This window comes from Anopheles funestus, chromosome 3RL (genome assembly GCF_943734845.2).
Source record: "Anopheles funestus chromosome 3RL, idAnoFuneDA-416_04, whole genome shotgun sequence".
Lineage (NCBI taxonomy): Eukaryota > Metazoa > Arthropoda > Insecta > Diptera > Culicidae > Anopheles > Anopheles funestus.
In genome coordinates this window covers 62,579,723-62,597,132 of record NC_064599.1, presented here as the reverse complement: position 1 = coordinate 62,597,132, position 17,410 = coordinate 62,579,723, and the positions used below count along the sequence as shown (strand labels likewise).

Here is a 17,410-nt window from a genome sequence, read left to right as displayed (position 1 = left end):
TCGGAATGCACGTTCATACCTCCGGTATGTTTGTTTCCGTTCCGGTAAGGTCAAAAGCTTAATGGAAAATCCGGAACGAGAACTTTTGCAAGGAAATTTCCCATCGGGAGCAGGAGGGTTTTCAGGGTTTCATCTGAAGAATACCGGCAGCTTATAACACCGATTCGGGATGAAGAATGCAATGAAAGGTTGTATTTTAACTTTCACACATATACCATCGGCGAAAGAAAAGGGGCCGCTGCCGTCAGGATTGGTTGGATTGGTTGTCGAATCAATTGGGTTTTTACTTTGCAGAACAAAAATAAAGTACTTTGCGTGCAAGGAATTCGGATGGGGAAAAAAGTTAGTTGGTTTATTACAATGTGGAAAATGTGATGTTTTTGAACATTTTCTTGGGGTTGAAAAGGAACATTTTTTTGATATCGGTTACTTTTGGGTTTTATTGAAGTTTTATCAAAAGTTTAAAAAAACTGTCTTATTTATGCATAAAGTTTCTTTATATTTGCAAAACTCAAAAACAATTAAAATTAACTATTTTTTCATAAAAATATCCTTATTATAATAAATCAAATTAGTAAAACATTTCTTTCATGCTTGAATAAATTAAAAAAAACCAACATTTTTCATTTAAAAGCACTTTTGTAGGTGTAAGCATGCAAAAGAACTCAAAACCCTCTCCAGTGTGTGGAAAATTGAAATTTGATCAAAAACCTCTTCTCCGCGCTACATTTGCGAGATGGAACGTGTGGAAAAACAAAAACAAAAAGCACTTCACCGTGCTGGTGAGGACATACGATTTTTTGTTCTACATTCTTTCACATAGCGTCATGTTGCATCATGTTTCTGATGCGGACAAGCGAAGGTGCGAACGGAATTAAAATTACGCTTCACTACCAATGTCACCAACACCACACCTTTCGATACGAGATGGACCGATATAACTGTATCAGATTTTACAAACCTCCCTCTTCCAGTGCTTCAAATGTAAATAGTTGCGATTGGGAGAAAATAAATAAAACAGTGCAAATGCATTAAACCCCCTTCGTACTTCCTTTGCCGCTGGTGTTCACCCTATCCACCTTTTCCCTTGGTTGATGACACATCCGGGTATTCATCGGAATCGTAATTTGCTGTAATCAAAATCAATCTGTATAATTACAGCATGCACCAGGTGCATGCAAGGCGATGAGTGGCAAATGAAATGCTTCGGATCGTTACAGTCCAACTGTTCAACTCAACCCGTCTTACCCGGACGTGGTGTATTACAGGTGGCGTTCCGTTTGGTTGGAATGCACTTTTGCCGTCATCTTGCCAGGGTGGGGGGGTTTTGCATCGTAATGCAGCTTTATGCAAACGATAGCATTTGGTTACTGGGTAAATTAATTTAAGCCCTTGAAGTGTGTTTTAGTTTAATTAAAATAATACCGGAAATTTCAATGGTTTGGTGTTGGTGGATTTTTTAGTTTTTATGGTATATAAACCTTGGGTGGTATAATATTCCTCTACTGATATTCAGTTCACTCCCCGTGCACGGGGCAATTGGTTGATCGTAAAGTGGGGATTTTTTTTCCTCTCTTCTGTGCAATAAAAACAATAGCAAGAAAATTTGTCAATCGACGAGATTCACTTGTTACCGGCACCAAACGCTTCAAGCCCAAGCTCGTTTACATGACACTCATTGATGGTTGACCCTTAGCCGAACAGCCCATGTCAACTAACTGAGAGTTCAGCCAGGTTCCATCAGTGGATTCGATCGCAGCGTATCGATTTGGCTCGAGTTTCAGCTACAAAACTGGAGTATCCATCAATCAAGGCCGAGAGAAGGCAAAAATGTCAATTCAGAAGGTCATCGAAGTCTCGAACCAGCAGGCAAGTAGTTTCGCATTCGGTGGTCCCCACTAAACGTCAGGTTACGTCTTTTCATCGTACGGAACAATTGAGTTTGAACCAGTTGTTGGAATTTCTTTGCCTCTTGTTTTTGGAACCAGACCAGAACCATCTGAAGTTTTCGTCGAAGAGTACACCGGAGTTCAGTGGCCCGATTTTTCGCACACACTTTTGCTTCTGGCCGGTTGTTATGGGAATGCAAGTAAGGAAGTTAATTGAAGCTAATGAACTGTCATCGACACCATCGCAGTGGCCGGATGTTTCTGGCTCAAGTGTCAATCTTAAGGTTTTGCCTTTTTGGGTTGGGAACAGGCAAAAAAAATTATCATGAATATACCATGGGTACTTCATCGTCAGTGGGGGGCCCTGTGTCGATGTACTATCGCCCAACAAACAACCATAATGCCAGGTCATGCTTGTCTCAGTTGTGAAAGGCTTCTTGGCTGGCAGTAATGGTGGCATCGATTGCATCGTCGACACGCACTTTCACGCCTGATGATGAGTGAAAGCAGGAAACATCAGCTCAATAGAACATAAAAAAGGGACCCAAGAGAACTACGCCACGAGAGCATGAATCGTCGATGGAGACGATATCGAAGGAAAGAAAAAAAAAAAAGATAACGATCACTTCACCATCCATCCTGTGAAGCCTTCGGGTTCCCTTTAAGTTGGGTTTGTTTGTTTTACTTGCCTCGATTGTGTGTCGTTTCGCACTTACTTCGCCTGGCGTTCGGTCACGTACGCAACGTCGCGCTGCAAGCGATAGTATGTATGTAAGTACCGAAACCGATCTAGACGCTGTACGTCGGGTTAGTGCGTGACACGGCGCGTGGTAATGAATCAATCAAAATCAATCAATAAGCCACACCAAGATCGAAAGGGAATGACAAGCGTGCATCATCTTATATATATAAAAAAAAACAGAAATCGTTTGAATAGTAAATTGGAAACAGCGTTAGACATTTATTATACTTAAGTAATTGTAACATGAATTTAATAAAACAATTATTTGTGTGAAAAGATACCCGATCTTCTTGAGAATAAATGATTAGAAGAAAATGTACTTTCTGTCGTCTTTAGATTTTCGTTTTCGTGTAACAAGTTTTTCTTGGAAATGTCCTATCGTCTTAGACTTCCAACGATCGCAGGGGGTAAGCAGGATTATTCCACTCTAACTGAATCCTTGGAAGGGATTTTACTTTGGTGAAATATCTCTCCAAGAATTCCCACGAATTCAAAGACATCTGTCCGAGACACACAGCGTTGGAAATTCGTGGAATCGTCCGTACCCTTCAATTAGCAAACGGAATCGATGAACCAAGCACACCGTTCGCTGGCAAAATGTCCGTCCTAAATGATTTCCTCGCAGATGCAGATTACTATTTACTGTTGTGGAGGTGAATGGAAAAATCATTCCCATCCCCATGGGGCAATTTCATCTCTCGATTTATCTGGTGCGGTGGTTTCAGTCGGCGTCGAAGAACACTGGAAATGTACAGACAGATGAACTCATGCAAGGAGCCGGTCGTCCGGATTCGGTTCGGCTAAGCTGACCAAAGAGTCGATACCACGAACCACGGTGGAAGATTTTCCCATCACGCCGAGAAAATGGACCGAAGAAAAGGCCACCTTCGTAGCTTATCGTCTGGCCGGTGTTGGAGGATGCTTTTGGATGCAGTTTTCGTGAGAGAACACCCCGAACGATTGTGCCGAGGTTTTACGCAGACAGATAAGCCCTAGGACACCTATGGTGAAATGTAGAAAATGAATACGCTCGGTGTAACGAATACAGCAGCCGAGGGGGGTTACCTTTGCGGGAGAGTAAATCTTCTCTTCTGCCGTATCTGTACCTTCCATTATCAGTATGCAAAAGGGGATGTGGAATAAATTTTGTACGACGTTGGGCAAATTCCGTATAAATTGATTTCAAAGCTGATTTCATAAATCGGGTCTCGATTTTCAATCCTCCGAGCAATCCATGATCTTGACAAAGCGCAAGATCTTGGGAGTTTGGGAGTTTGGGTGTTTGCCGGCCGATTGGTTTTCTTCGTACGGGCGCTCTCTCTCTCTCCCTAGTGGAATTGTGCTCGAAAGCTTATCGATCCTTTTGAATATTTAAATCGAAGCTTACTTTATAGTGCCAGAGTGCTAATAAAATGGAAAGATTAATGAATCATAAATCGGAGCGGAATATTGCAATCGCAAGGAGATAAATGTCAATTGGATTCAAGTCAAGTTAATATTTAAAGGCAAATAATGTAGTTTTTTTATGTATCGTTTTTGATAAGACTAACTTTATCGTTTTTGTCTGAACTCTGACTCATGAGTCTTTCTTTCTGATGGACGCAACTGCACTCAATTACTCAAATTCAATTGTGAAGCATTCTACGTGAAGCACCTATAAAGCCTTTACAGACTGGGTCGTTCAATGTCATTTGAATGACGTGCCCAAGAGTCTGGCCTGGAGCCTGGCGAGTTTAATTCGATTCCTATTTCGACCCTAGAGCTCTCAGTCAAGTATTTATGTTTTGGGTTAATTTGGGTTTTGGGATTTAATTAGAATAAGACTATTCTATGAGGGTAGCGCTTGGTGGTGTATGTGTTAAATGGCGTCAGTTACACAAGACACCTCCGGAGTTCAAATCCCATCTGAACCGTCTCCTCGTAGCAAGGACTGACTATCCGGCTACGTGGTAAAACCAAGTCTAGTAAGCCAGAAACAACGGGCATGACCTTAGACGTCGTTAAGCCAAGTAGGGAGAGAGAGAGAGAGAGAGAGAGAGAGAGAGAGAGAGAGAGAGAAAGAGAGAGAGGGAGAGAGAGAGAGGGAGAGAGACCAAGCCAAGGCCAAGTTTAGTCGCAAGACCTATATACAAAATTTGCTCTGAGGTCCATATCACAAAAGACCCTCGTCCTGCGAACACCTGAACTTAGACTAACGATTGCAGCCAGCACAAGATCGCAAGCGAAGACAATAACAAAGCCAATAGCTAACAAGGTCTGAGATCAAGTAGGTAAGGCGACATTAAGACTTCAAATCATGCCAAAGGAATTTACCTCCGAGCTCACCTCCGGGAAATGGACAGTTCCATTGTTGAGAGAAGGGAATGTCTCTCAATGAAGGTTATTATGAAAACATTAAATTTTACGGTTGGTCCGGATAGGATTTCATACCCAGTCCTGCCGTGTGGACCGCCGCCGTTTATCACATACACCACCATGCACCTAATTTTTTAATATGTTTTTAATATGTTTTTAATATGAAAAAATAAAAAAAAACTTTTCTGAATTTCTGGTTCTTTTCCAAAGAAAAAAGAAAAAGGAAAACTTCTACCTTTCCAGTTATTATAGCCATTACCCAATAAAATCTGATCAAATGATACAAAAACATTATGCTTAGCTTTAGCCAAAATCTTCTTTTAGTTGGAATGTACCATTCCTTACCCAAATGCACATAGTTTCGGCTGCAGAAAGTTTGGCATTGCTGTACTAATATACCATTCAAGACCATCCATTCTTTCCAGTGGCCATTGAAACAATTGAAACCAAAACACAACAACAATTCTATCATGATGAATCACTTAACAGTAATCTCAATCGGTTGCATGGGAATATTGATTAGGTTATTTGCTGTACCGCCGTCACTTACTACCATCACGAACCCATCGGCTGGTCGACGGCACTAGGTCGATACCGCGTAGGAGCCATTTCTACGCCTTATTCGGTTGCTAACTTACATTTTATTCTGGCTGTTTTTTTTTCTTGCTTTCTTCCTTTGCCGATGCTCATCAGTTTCGGGGCAAAGGACGGAGTATCTTGCCACCGTCGCGTACCACCATAAATCAACACGGCCAAAGGCCCCCCAACTTTGGAGCACACGCAATTTGTTTCGTGTGCCGGAATAATTTACTCCTTTCCCGGGGGCCTCTTCCTCCAGACAGACCGGGCCGGGTCGGCGAATGGATGGAACCACTCTTCGGCTGATTGGAAACCAGTATCGCCACCGGCACTCGGTACCGGTTGGGTGTTGGGCGATGAAGTGAACTTATCCTTCTTTTTGGCTAATAAAACTTCCCGATTTCAAAAGCCCCAATTGCGAACTGTGGGGCCTGTTTTAGATTGAGAGAGTGGATGATAACTGGGGTAGGAGAGGATTGTGGGGTGTCTTAGAGTTTCAGAATTTATGTTCACGTGGAAAAGTTTCCACGGCAGATGCCTGCGTCATTGGGGAGGTGGTGGAAAAAAACAATCCGCTACAGTATCGACACACAAGAGTTTACTACTAGTGAAAAGCAGTTGTCTAGGCAGAAGGCGTTCTATTTCTATCACGGAATCTTATGCGCGATATTGTATTTTCTGACACACACACAAAAAAAACCCACTACCGAGCAAGGTGGTTCTACCCCATTGATAGACAGGCTTTTCCTGTCTACCCGACTTCCGTGCACGGAGAAGATCACGTTTAAATTGAACATATCATACCACTTGCTCGTGATCGATCGAGCACCATGCAAGACTTCCTTGGAGTGTGCTGGAGGAAAAGTTATGCATATGTTGAATGCTCATGCAACACCACACACAAGTAGCAAGCGTTTGCAATTTCTTGCAACAAATTTCAATTCCCATTCCTCCAACAACGCGTCCATCGCGTTCCACCGTCTTCCGTCAGCGTACACGAACACCGTACGCATTGCTCAGCGATGCAACGTTTTGTTTTGTATCGGATTAAGATTTATATTTCGCAAATAAATAACTTTTCCATTGTTGGTGCTCCAAACCAAACGGCAAACGCGCCGGTGCCTTGCGCTCCCGTTTACAGAAAACAACGATGGGCACGAGTACGATGGGGAATACGATGAATGTGCACATAAGTTTCAACTTGCCGCCACTACGGTTTTGTTTCGCCTCGCTACGATGGTGGGTTTTGTGCATATTTTATGCACCTTCAGCTGTTTGTTCGCTTCCGCGGCCAGGGTAACAGGCATTATTGCCCGGCAAATGGTTTTGCAGCCCGCTAGGGTGAAAAGAGGAAGCAGAAAACCATTTGGTAGGAAGCCTCACTTGGGCCGAAGCGATTTGTACGTGGAAAATCGGTGGTTACAAAGAACGGGAAGAAGTTTCTAATCGCAATCTTACACCGATCATATCGTTCATGTGATGACGCTGTGGTGCCCGCCGGCAAGCTTGAGATGTAGGAAGGTTATGCTGCCATTGCAGACACAAGAATATTATGGTTACAATTGAGTTGGGAAATAATCGTTAATTGATTTTCAAGCAGACGTACAGAATGGAACAGATTGACAACCTTATGTGTTGGGTAGTTTTTTTTTACCTTTTCGAAGAAGTGTTCTTTTAAATTCTATTTATTTTCTGTTTTTTTTTATCAGGAAAAACAGGAATTTCATTTTTGAAGGATTGCACTGTGAGACACTTCAAATTTCGATTTTGCAATATTTTATAATTAGTGTTAATTTTCCAGTTAATCAAAAGTGTATATCTTTGGTTGTGATTAAAAAAAAGACACATCAGACTGGGTTTTGGTTTAAAAAAATTTGTTTTTTCAGCGTTCGCGTAGTCGTCTCTCGTAGGGACATGTCTAATTCTAGACGCAAGTAACTAAGACCCGTCAATCTAGAGATATTGAATTTTCTCTATTTTTTTTTAAATATTTATTTTGTTTTATTTTTAGAATTGTATTTTGTCAATTTATTCACGAATTTGTTCCAGAGTTTCGGTCACAGCGTTGACAGTAGACACTGGAACTCTTTAGTAAGATTCTTAAAATTGCCTTTTGTTTAATTAATATGTAATAGTGAGAAGTGTTTTTGAATAAAAAAACAAAATTTGAAACTCATTTGTACTCAGTGCCTAATAGATTCTTGAAGCGTTCATCCAACTGACAGCTGTCAACGAATGAATCTTCATTTTTTTATGTGTTGTTTAGTTGTTTTGTTGCCTCAATTCAGTATTAAAACTAGTTTATTTAATACTTTTTTTAGTTATATTTTGTTTGCATTCAAGTTGTCTTTCTTTACGCTTTAGTTTTAACTGTTTCATACTCTTCACGAACAGTTTTACCTTGCCGTTATTCATTATCGATAATAAACGCTTTCCTTATGCCGGTTAAGGAATGTCATTCATTGCTGCTTACGATAGCACTTCCAACCAAACCAGGACCATTACACGTTGTTCCTCGTTTTTACTCAAGGGTTAAATTTCCACTCTAAAAACGTGCGCAAGTGTGCCCACTTCCATGAGTGGTTTTTATTGTTTCAAGCTATACAAACACCTGGCTCATGGTATTGAGCGTGCACGTGTGTGTGTGTGTATATGTGTGAAAGTGTTTCTTTTTGTTTCATTTTATTTTAACACATTGTTTAGCTCCGGTGTCTTGAAGTGGCTGTGTGTTTTTTTGCACACCAAACCGACCAGGTGCCAGGTCAGCAAGTTGTGAAAAACAATCAGCCTTCTGCACACCACCATCCCTTTCCCGATGGCACAACGCCTTCTCGAGGAGAGCTTCACGTGTGACTGCTACACATCTTAATGGTGCTGGCATGAGTGCTGAACGGTGCGAAAATTGCACTTTGCACCGTGTACGGGCTACGGTGTGGGGGGGGGCAAAGGAAAACTGACAGCACACACGGTAGCAGTTTGGAAGCAAACACACGTTGAAGCAAAATCCGGCGCTTGTAAAAGTTAAACCATGCGGTAAAGCTGCTCTAGACGAAGGAAGATGGTGGTTGAGATGTTGGGTTCTTCCGACACTTCCTTCCCTTTCATAGTTCCATTTGCACGAGAAACACTAATGTGTCACAATGCTAATTTTTAGCCAAACTTCTTCGTACCTTAGAACACACACACACCTGTTGTTGCTGTCTATAAGGTCTTGGAGACCTCCTCCAAGCCTCTGCCAGCGTCATAAAAAGTTTAGCACTTCCTTCGTTTTTGTGACTACCAGTGACAAAAAATAGAAAAATACGTCCAATCGTATGGTAAATATCATAAACCCGCAATACCCTTCGATTGCAGTTTCGTAGTGGCACATTCTAATTGAAGTGTCCAGAAGTGGTGCTTGCCGCCACATCTCAACACACTGTAACGAGGTTTCAACTCTAAAAAAAAAATCACTACCGATCCATTTATGGTGCTGATTTGGCTGCGTCGTGGCAAAAGATCAACGGCATGTTTTGCTTGCCGACGTGAAATTACTTCACCCCCCAGAAAAGGAAAGTAACGGTCGTCCGAGAAGGAGAACCACCGGGGGGGGGAGGGGTATAGTATATGTTGCTTAATCCGACACCGAATTGCACTTACGGAAAAGGTAAACCGAACCACCTTCACAAACTTCTCCTTGTGAGCCTTCGGAAGCCTGCGGTGCGAAGGAAACTGAGGCTGAGATGGTGTCATTTACCGACTGGAGATGAAGGTGCGTCATCGATCTTAATGCAAATTGTTCGCCGACTCGCTGACTGCCACTGCTGGTGGCGTTACGATACGTTTGGCCCTAATTGCAGTTGGCTGAAAGCTGACGGTTCGACACTCCTACCACATGTCGTTAGCAGCGGCATTCCAGGTATCGAGTGGCAGTTATGGTTGGCCGATGCATGTCCGTGACGAGTGCCGGGCCACATTGGTCGGGTTGTTTGTTCAAGATGATTTGTCAGGTGGAAGGTTAGCCAATCGTGTGCTGAATGCAATAGCCCAACTGGATGGCATCGAGCGTGGGTCACGTGGGTATGATGATGCATTATTGGATGGAATATAATAGGAAGTTGGAATTGAGCAGCTATAGAATTATTAAAAAAAAAACTAAGTTGTACTCAACTACAAAAAAAACTAAAAACCAGAAAAAACTGTACGAAGAGAACTCAAACAATACAGATGAAGTTGTAGAAATACGATGGAAATGCGTAGGAAGTCTTCGAAATTTAAAAAAATGTCTGAAAGCGATTTAAAAGTCTTGAAGATATCTTTGCCCAACGATATTACTGATATTAAGAAATATCTTTTACTGATCTTCAAGGATCGAAGAAGAATAGCAGGATATGCATCCAAAGCTCACTTTCACGATACAGCCATAACGTGCTTAGAAATATGTCCGAAAGAGAGAGCACCACAAACATATCAATAGTTCAATTATACCAAGAGTTCGTGTTATATCATAGAAAGAGTTCCAACACCAAGCTTTATTGAAGGTCCCTTTAATAAAATCTCAAAGCGATGTAGTGAGATCCAGTGGAAGAATTGATGAATTCCTGGTGAATTCCTTATGATAAATTGACGAATTGGCTAGAGGTATCCAATAATTTGCCAACACCAGATTATCTGCGGGGAGTTTCAGAATTGAATCCTCAAGCATCCCATAGACCAAAGTGACTCAGAGCTATCGAATGACAGAACAGTGTCTGGTAAGCCTCTTAATATAGGCTAATAAATCATGAATAATCTTAAAGAGAATGATATATTCTAAGCTAGCATACATAGAAGGAGAAAACAGAACATTGTCAGACTTATTTATTGAATGCTTTCATAAAAAAAACACCTTCCAGTGTATGTAATAAATCACAAACTTAATTGAATTCTTAGCACAAAAGCAGAAACCTTTTTGAATACACTATTTTCAATAGATATTGACTGCCAAAAAGCAAACTTTACGTGAAATCACATTTATTCCGTCCCATTAGCTCTCCAATAACAAGGCTTATTTGATAAACTACTTAAGTAATTATTATGAATGCATGTTAAGAGTGCTTCCATGTGCAAATAATTCCTTGAACTAATTTTGTTCGTAGGCAAACCGTATCATCAAAGAACCTGATCTTCTATTGACCTTGATGACAAATGAAATACCAAAAAAAAACCGAGCAAAAGTACTGAGAAATAAAATCGATCCACATGCTTCACACTTTTGAGAAGCAACAGCGGTTGGCAAACGTTGCGAACCTTTTCCCAGCCGGCGTGTGTATGTGCCATATCGAGCGCAACGGAATAGGTAAAATTTTGCACATGAATAATTTATCTTCAAAGGAACCGTTGGGATGAAAAAAATCGGAAAGCGTGCAAGATGCTATCGATATATAAAGTATACTAACAGATAGAAATACACTTGCACGTTTCAAAACATGGTAATGGCAGCGTCAAAGATGGAAGTGTATGTGTGTTCCAGAGGGGGTTTTTTTTTGAAAAATCACTAAAATGATGTACTATTTTTTGGTTGGAAATAATAAATACTGAGAAGAGTGTTTCCTCCTTTTTTCCTATGTAGGTTAAATAAGTGGAAGAAAAAAGTTCTAGGAAGGACAATATTTTTTTTTTGAGGACAAAACTACGTTCGTAGAAATGGAAAGAAGAGAAAATGGAATATGGAATATGGAATGGAATATGGAGAAGAGAATTCTACCTGCCTGATGTTTGATTCCGAGTTTATAAAGTAATTTCTTTTCGCATGAAATTAATTTTCAATTGACAGTTGAATTGCAACAAAAAAAAACACGCTTACGATAAGTTGTTCTTGAGCAGTGGATTTAATGAACGAAACGTCATTCACGATCGACTTGTCAGATGGGGTTCCATCACCATTCTCGTGCACAGCCACAAAGTCCGGTAGTAAAATTGATATGCTCTCGTGAAATGCGGGGGTCAGCTGCACATGGATGCATTTCCATCCCATAGCGCACGAATTCAATTTCCCACTCGGCCACTGGTGGTATCCATGTGCCTCAGATGTTTGTCCTCCCCCACCAACCGGGAGACAAATGACGTAGATTGAAGCATCAACAAGCAGCATCCACATGCGCTCGCTCAGTGCGCACACACACCCACAGAATTCCATATCGTTTGCTGCTGACTCGGCAGCAATCTGCATTGCCCCGGCCCGGATGAATACCGGGGAGAGCTTTGAGATTAATTTAATTGCGTAATAAATCGTTAGACACCGGACCCGGGACTTCGCATCGACCATATCTTTTGCCCGCGCTTTGACCGGTCTTGGGTTGGAAGTTTTGTAAAACCGCTCATTTTGCGAACTACCGGGCCGGGAGTGTAGAACCATCGTCGTCGTCCGACGCGTGTTGTTGGAATCAGGGTTCACAACCGTTCGGTTTTTATTCCCACGGGCCCGATTTGCATCATCTACATCGTCATCCAGTGACAGCTATGCAACTATGACCGTTGCAGTTGCATAGACAGCATAACGCTTGCCGTTGTTTTGTACACTTTGTTGCTGGGTTGCTTCTGTATGTATGCGTTTGTATCTATTTTATTTGCATGCGGATGGGATACAGCGCATTTCGATTTTACCCTACATTTGTGCAATGGAAGGCTGTTTTGGTACGAGCAGTACGAAATGAGTTGTTCATGTTTGACTGGATGCGTCAATGTATGTACCCATTGCTTCAAATCAAACCGGGTCATTTGAAAGATTAGAGCTTTGGAACAATATTGCTTATACAGTGCATATCATGAGTATAAGAGTAAACGTTTTTTTTAAATAAAAGGCAAAAATTGAAATGCTAAGGAAGAAAAAGTTCTACAATATGAACGACATTAAAATATGCCAAAAAGACATTAAATACGGTCGAAGCCGTAACCATGGAATATAAATAAATAAAAAATAAAATTATGCCTTATATGTGTTTACATTTCGCGTGGGAAACGCTGCCTTGCTGTGACTATTCCGATTTCAAAAGATTAACGTTAGGATTTTCACCAGGGTAGCGTTATCTTTATACGTAAGTGTAATTAGTGTTAGGACTCTTTTTGTGCTAAGAAATAGTCAAATTAAAAGATTTTAGAATAAGCCGAAAAACCTCTTTTAAAACAAAAGTTCACCTTTTCGAAAGAAACAAAATAACACCACGTAAGGATCGATCGCAAACTTTTTGGTGCAGTGACCAGGATCCATACAAAACGTAAACTGTATGATTTTGACATAGTGTTAAGCACACCGCCACAATTTTTTTTCCAATTGACTACCTACAAAAATATTTGTATTTTTTAGTACATGTAATCTTTTTTTAAAGGATTCATTTGGTTGTGTGATATTTTAATATATTATATTTTTTTGAACAACACTTTTAACATTGTACTGGATGAAAAACTGTAATGGAAGAATTACAAACAAATGCATTCACATGGTGCATCATGAAGTATGTAAAACACTCATCGCTTTTTTTCGTTTTGTTTGGTTTCGCATATAAATTTAACAACTTTTTTTCAAATAACCAAAAACATGCTGTTTTAATTAGCATGCCACACTTTCAGAACAATCGTATTTTTATTTGTTAAATCAGCACACAATACTGAATGCACGTTGCAACATAAATACCACAACACCGTCTTTTGCCCTTCTCACATGACGAATGGCGCTATTCGATGCTGGTAAGTGGATCCATTCGAAGCCAAATGGCCAAACACGGCAAAAAATGTTGCTCCTTCTTAACGGGGTTTCTCGCTGACAAAACGCACACCAAAAATCGATTAAACGCCTGGACGGGATTTGTGTTCGTGTGTCGAAAACATCGTTGTCAAACATCGCCGTAAAGCCCACAATCGTCGCGGTGCACTTGTGCACTTCGGTGAAAACAGCCGACCGTTGCAGAATGAACTTAAAATAAGTGCAATATAAAAGAACCTTCCGTGCGGTGTAGAAATGACAAAAAGGGTGGTGAATGATGCTAACTTGACTAAAATGACAAAGCAGAAACAGAAACTGAGGAGTAAAGTTTAAAGCAACTCCAAAATGAGACATTGAGTGAAGAAAAACAGAAAAAGGGAGATGGAAAAGAAATACACTGGCGAAACAAACCAAATCATGTTTTCGTTGGGAAGCAAGAGTCGAAGAAAGATATAAAAGCGTAATTGAGCACAAACCTCATGCGCCATGCGAACATTGGGACGCGGGAGGAAGTATTTTGTACTGTTTTGTAGCAGATTGTTGCCGAAACAGTCAGTAACAGTGCGGTGAAGCGTTGTTAACATGAAAAAGCATTTCTTGTAGTATAAATTAACTTGTCAACAGTTAATGTCACTGCGCGTTAACTTCCTAACCTAACAAGACTTTCTCTTTCGAACATTGAACATTTCGGTTGAATGTGCAATGAATGATTGAAGAAGAGAAAAATTGGAAATACTTTTTTTTAACACAAATTTGTGGTCAAACAGACTAAGGCGAAATGGGTATTGGTGAAGCTAAAGTTTATTTAGTTACGCTCGAAACAGAATAAGTAATAAAAAGAAATTAATTGAAGTGGCGCAAACTTTTCGAATTTATTGTACAACACAGCACAAAACAGAAAATAAACAACATTGATTCAAATGTGTCCGCGAACTAAAGAAAGCGAAGGGGTTTAACGATTGCTAAGGAAAACGAACAGGGGAACAAAAAGTGAGAGAGAAAAAAAACCGAAAATACCAATCGCGGTGAACGGAAAGCAAATAAATGTACATAACAAGCATAAAACTATACCATAAAAATGGAGCAGCAAAGTTTTCAATGAGTTTTTCACAAAGTTTCTACCTTCCGACCACCGATGTTCGATGTACGCAAACGATGGCAGCGCTGGTTTATTGACTTTTCGGGGGGAAAGGATTTTTTTTGTTGGTTTTTTCCCCTTTCGATGGTTCACTCGATGGTTCCTGATGCAAATTCTCATCTAGCTTTGACATTAACTTTCTTGGACTGCTCGCACTGTTCGACGCGCTTATTGCTACCGACGTCGTTGACATTTGCCTATTGCTTGTAGAAAGTTTTATGCTTGTAAAAGGTCACACGGTACACATGGTTCGAATCGGACGATCGGAATGATTGCTTTTGCATTAACACAAAAGACAAGCAAAACATAATCCAAGATCCACTAGGGAAGCCACAGCAAGAAGAAATGAAGAAATGGAACGGGAAACGATTATTATCACAGTCCCAGACTAATAAGTGCCAGAGTGCCACGAGCATTCGTCAAAGATAACGAGAAAAGCGAAACATTTCTAAGACATGTACCAAAAAAAAGAGAACAAATACAGATAGTCCCTGAGATGCACTACTATGGGAAATAGCGGATATTTACGAGGATTTTCGAATTTTTGTCCGTGTCCAGTTCGGGTTGTTATTTATACTTATTTGTTTGAGGAACATTTTGAGCGAGATTGAGACAGGAAACATTAACAAAAATTCCAAAAACAAGCGATAAGTCAATAGAGTTTTGGAAAGTTAAGTCAAGTAGCATAGAGTCCTGAAGGCTTCTGAGCAAGAATAGACGAATGGAGTTACGCCTAATATAAGAGGATACTTCTCCAAACGCGCGTAACTAAAACAGAAGAAGAATTTTAAAGCATTATTAACCAATTTTTATTCTTCTTTCTACAAAACCTTATTAAGCTGTCAATGTTGAAAATCCGCGTATCTGTGATTTCGCCCATAATGAGATACCGAATATCTTGGGGACTATCTGTATAGTTAAAGAACCTTCTACCAACCAGAACAGAACAGTAGACACAAAGAAAATGGGCTCACGTCTATCTCTCCGTGGCCCAACACCACCAACATGACGTCTCGTGACTATTTGCAAAACACACGCGACCCGCTTGTTTGGGGAGTTGTTTCGCCTTGATGGTGGTGGCTGATGGTGGTGTCCGACAAAAGCGACTCTGCTGCAAATGCAGACCGCAATAATCGTAACAATAATCATAAATTATCAATAAAATAACAATAAAAATCCATAGACTATGAAATCGAGTAATTTATCACACGCGACTAGTTTGGGGATGGTTAGAGCGTCACCAGCCAGCCAAAAAGGCCAGGGGGTTTGGAAGTAGAAAACAAAAAAAAGTCGGGCAATGGGAGATTTCTGTGTTCGTTTTTTTGTTGCTTCTCTGTTCTGTTGGTTCGCAATACAACATTGCGGGTGTGGATAAGCGGTAACTACGTTCATTTGTTTGTATGCTGGAAGGGTGAACAAAATAAAGAACTCGAACCACATCAGCAAAGGATGAATAAATCGACACCAAATAACGAGCGTACGGAGGAAAGAGGTTCATACCCCCGCGAACTGTTGCGGCAATGAGTTATGGAGCAGGCTTGCAAATTCTTAGCAATGTCATTGGCGGCCTTATGGTTTTTTTGAGGGAGGTTTTGATATGGCGAAGGAAATCTAATAGAAAATTTGTTAACCGATTGTACGCAATGAAATTGTATCTGGCTGATAAATCCGACAAGCTTTACACCACACATCTGATGTTAGAAATTAACCAAAAAAAAGGGTACAACAAAATCCTCCACGCGATAAACGGTTTTGTAACGATTTCAATGCCGTGTATCGGTGGTTGCGTTCGTGGAAGATTTATTGACAAGACGAACCGAATGGTAGATTTCGGTCGCTTTCACATGAATGAACTCCCAGAAGCAAAACCCCCAAGGCAAGTAAAAGCTGAATTTCTCCCAAGACCATTGTATGCGAATGACAGCTCGGCACGGTAATGACAGGTGGCACGGCATCGACACGTAACAATCTTTGCACGCTATCTTGCTGGCGGGTGTGTCGTCGTTCGTAAGAATAGAAGATCATAAATTATTATACTATACACCCTCCGTAGGGGACGTAGAAAATGGGGTAGGGTAGGGACATTAGGGAGTCCCACCAGGTAGAGGAATAGAAATCTTTCCTAGTAAAGACAAAATAAACCGAACCGTAAACACTATTTTGGGAAGGTAAATTACGATCAACCTGGTGCAGGATATTTGGAAGTGGTGCTATTTCTGGCAACACGGAATTGCAGTTTGCATGCCACCAAAGGTCAATGGCGAGTAAGGTTTATTTTTGGTAGCACTTTAGAACGGAAAGGTGTGCTTTTCGGGTTGTTTTCCATTCGTTTCGTGTGACTAGATTGGTGGGGAAAAATGTCGCGTGATAGATGAATAAAAATTATATTTATCATATTTCTTCGAAATTTAGTGCTGTTTTAATATGGCTTGACAATGCCATAAATTAATGTTATAGTGTTAGAATTCGATTCTGGTTCTCGTATTGGTGACAATGATTAACATTATTTATTAACATTAATATTTATCTTGAAACTATTTAAATATGTTTATTAAATTTATATCACAATGTTAGAGTGTATATTAGAGTTACAGCGATTATTGTTTTTTTCAAGTTGACGTGTACTATGAAGAGTTAAATGTTGAAGCTTGTTCCAAGGGAAAATAATTTAAAAAATAATAATCGAGAAATGGATGTTAGCATCTGAACTACAAATTTAAGTACCACTAAACTTCTTTTGCACTTAAAAAAAAGTAGAAACTTATAGCAAATCACGCTCTTTTTCATATTTGTATAGAAAACAGATGTAGCTTTTATCCGTGTTGTCCGCTTAACCGGACCGAGCGTATGTCCTGGATACTACTTTACCGTGGAAATAGACGTAGAGCGACATTTCTCGCGCGACATTTCTCGTCAATATTCGATGAAATGCGATGAAAAGTCCATATATAAAAAACAGCATCGAAACGTCATTTCCATAGAAACAC

At 40.4% G+C, this 17,410-nt stretch overlaps 1 protein-coding gene across 3 annotated transcripts in view; it reads right to left on the bottom strand.

The window, feature by feature from the left end:
• The window catches only part of LOC125767345 (cysteine-rich motor neuron 1 protein), a 226,182-nt gene that overhangs the window by 49,748 nt on the left and 159,024 nt on the right, over window positions 1-17,410 (bottom strand). The gene's annotated exons all lie outside the window — the stretch shown is intronic.